The 2,781-nt window shown below is 47.6% G+C and overlaps 1 pseudogene; it reads right to left on the bottom strand.

The window, feature by feature from the left end:
- Positions 1 to 628: 628 nt before the first annotated feature.
- LOC147959982 (uncharacterized) lies at positions 629 to 1,483 on the bottom strand (annotated as a pseudogene).
- Between the last annotated feature and the right edge of the window lie 1,298 nt (positions 1,484 to 2,781).

The raw sequence follows: 2,781 nt of genomic DNA, 5'->3' as shown, positions 1-2,781 counted from the left end.
GCATTCAAGAGATATGCTTTAGACTGCACTACACACAAACACTAGGATCAACACTCCCCCTATATTTTATAGACAAGGCAATCCTTGCAACAGTATAAGTGACACTAAGCATAGAAGCATGGTATAGTAAGTGAGCATGCAGTGAAGAGCACAAGACAAAAAAATCTCACAAGCTACTAATCATACTAGACAATAAAAGGATAAGATTGAAAGCGTATGTCTCACACCATATGATAGAATAGGTCTCCTGGTCTCACACACAAATAACACAAACTAAAGCAATGAAGGTTCAGTGAAACGAAAGCAAGGAGAAAACAAATACTCGCAAATCCTACACTCTCGCTCCCCCTTTGGCATCGAGACATCAAAAAGGCATAGAGGACACCTAAGACACAGGTGGTAGCACCCACTAAAGAGATCACTCAACAATCTCCTCCTCCGAAGCAGCATGAATGGACTCCCCATCTGACTCAGCCCATTGATAGCCTTGCTTCGTCATCCATGCAACCTCAGGAGTGATGTTCTTCTACGACCCGCTCGAGACGTGCTCGCCAAGCTTCCTCAGAATCCGCTTGTCGTGCTGGGGACTCTCCTTCTGAGCAATGTCAGTCTGGTACTGCCCCTTGGCCTACATCCAGAACAGAGCCTTCACCTTGGCCTTGAGCTTCTTAGCCCAAGATGGCTCAGCAGAGGGAGGTGCATACCCCTCAGAACTATCCTCCACCGCCTCCTCCTCAATCTCCTCATCATCAACATCCATGCAGGCAGCCTCTGCCTTAGCCCGGGTGGTGTTAGCCCACTTGTTCTTCTGGCGCAGCTTAATGGGCTCATGGCGAATCCAGTTGGGATCATGAAACTCTTCACCTGGAAAGAGCTTCTACCAAGTCTTCAAAATCAAGAGGTGCAAATAAGGTCTGTAGATGGGAACCTTGCGATGGAACACAACAGTCTGAAGCTCACACCACATGATGTGAGAAACATCAAGTGGTCCAGGTTGTTGACGATGCGCATCCTCACAGATAAGCATCATGTCCACAAGATAGGAATGCACCTTGTCCTTGTCGCCCATGCGAGAAAAAAGAGAGTTGCGGAAGATCCGGTCCATGATGTCGAGAAAAGGGTTCAGCACATAAGACTTCTTGCCATTGGGTAGAGTCTTCTCGACAAGGTAGGGTTGAAGCTTGTTCTTGGAAGCAGACTCTAGGTTGGCGTGCGGGCCGATACCAACGGGCACATCTAGCCCCTCATCATGAACGTGCAACATATCCATGAACTCCTTCCACTCAGCAGTCATCCTCTTTCCATTTGTCATCCAAGTCATGGTCCGCTTCTCATCCATGTGGAAGTGGATATAAGCAAAGAACTAAGCCACAATCTCCGGGTCATAGTCAAGGTGGAACGTGATGATCCCCTCAATACCAAACTGCTCCACCAAGTCCAGTGGCTCACCAAAATATGCCTGGTTCTTCCTCAGATGAACCATGTCAATCCATTGAACCGGTACGTAGATGTTCTGCTTGGCCTTGATCACATCTAGGAAGATGAGATTTTGTTCCTTGGTCGAAAACAAGTCATTTCCCCTGAAGAGTTCCCTAGGCTTGATCTAGGGGTTGAGATTCCTTCCACTACAAAAAAGACACTTCCGTGATGATACATGTTTGTCACAGTAGGTCATGTTTTCTGTCATGCATGTACATCCATGACAATTTTATGACAGAATCAAGATAGTCATACCCGTGCTGTCGTAGAAGTGTTCCATGACATTACCAAAATTATCATCACGGAAGTGTCCACTTCCATGACGATAAATCGCGCGTCATAGAAGTGCTTTCGTCAAGGGTGACCGACACGTGGCATCGACCGTAATGGGTCGCCGTTAAGCTATCGGGTCCGGTTTTGGATCCGATAACCCGTTAACAGCCCGGACCAATGGGGATTTTCCACGTGTAAAAATCTCATTGGCCGGAGGAAACACGTGTTGGCTCAACGTTCAGACAGATGTCATCCACTCATTGGATAGGAGGCGCCTATGATACATCGACACGTGGCACGGCCCAACAGAGGCCCATTTTGGTGAAAAGGCCGGCCCAGCTTAAGGCCCACCTTGTTTTTCAGACACTAATGGGCTGGCCCACTAACAGCCTGCCATGTTTTGGGTCAAATTGAGGCCCATACCAGATCAGGCCCGTTCACAGCCTGCCATGTTTTGGGCCAAATTACAGCCCATATCGGATCAGGCCCGTTAACAGGCCACTGTTCTTTTAGGCCCATACTAAGACATGTTTGTATTTCAGCCTGTTAAAGGCCCGTTTACCAGTTCGGCCCGATAATAGTTTCGGCCTATTAGCGGCCCATGGTGCATCTGGGACTTTGTCGGCTCGGCTTAACTTTAGGCCATTTAACGGCACATGCAGAAACTGGGCTATTTCTTGTCTGAAGTAACTTTAGGCCTCTTAACGGCCCGTAGTCTTCGTGGATAAATTTCAGCCCAACTGACCTATGGGCCTGTTAATGTTCCGTGTAACAGTTGGGCCTAATTATAGCCCGCATTGAATCCTGCTTGATTACAACCCATCTGATAATGACCCGTGACACTTTTAGGCCTATGTCCCCCGTAGATACTAGCCTACTTAAAGCCCATAATTTTATTGGGCCAAATAGGCCCGAGATATATTTTGGCCTGTTAACTGCTCGTCCTATTTGGGCCAAACATGGGCCTTAGGCAATTTTGGCCTGTATTGGCTTGTGATTTTTTCGGCTCAATGCTAGCCCAATCTAGGT

This window comes from Triticum urartu, chromosome 7A (assembly GCF_056163025.1).
Source record: "Triticum urartu cultivar PI428250 chromosome 7A, HENAU_Tu73, whole genome shotgun sequence".
Taxonomy (NCBI): Eukaryota; Viridiplantae; Streptophyta; class Magnoliopsida; order Poales; family Poaceae; genus Triticum; species Triticum urartu.
The sequence above is the reverse complement of the archived record's forward strand: the minus strand, read 5'-3'. Positions and strand labels throughout refer to the sequence as shown.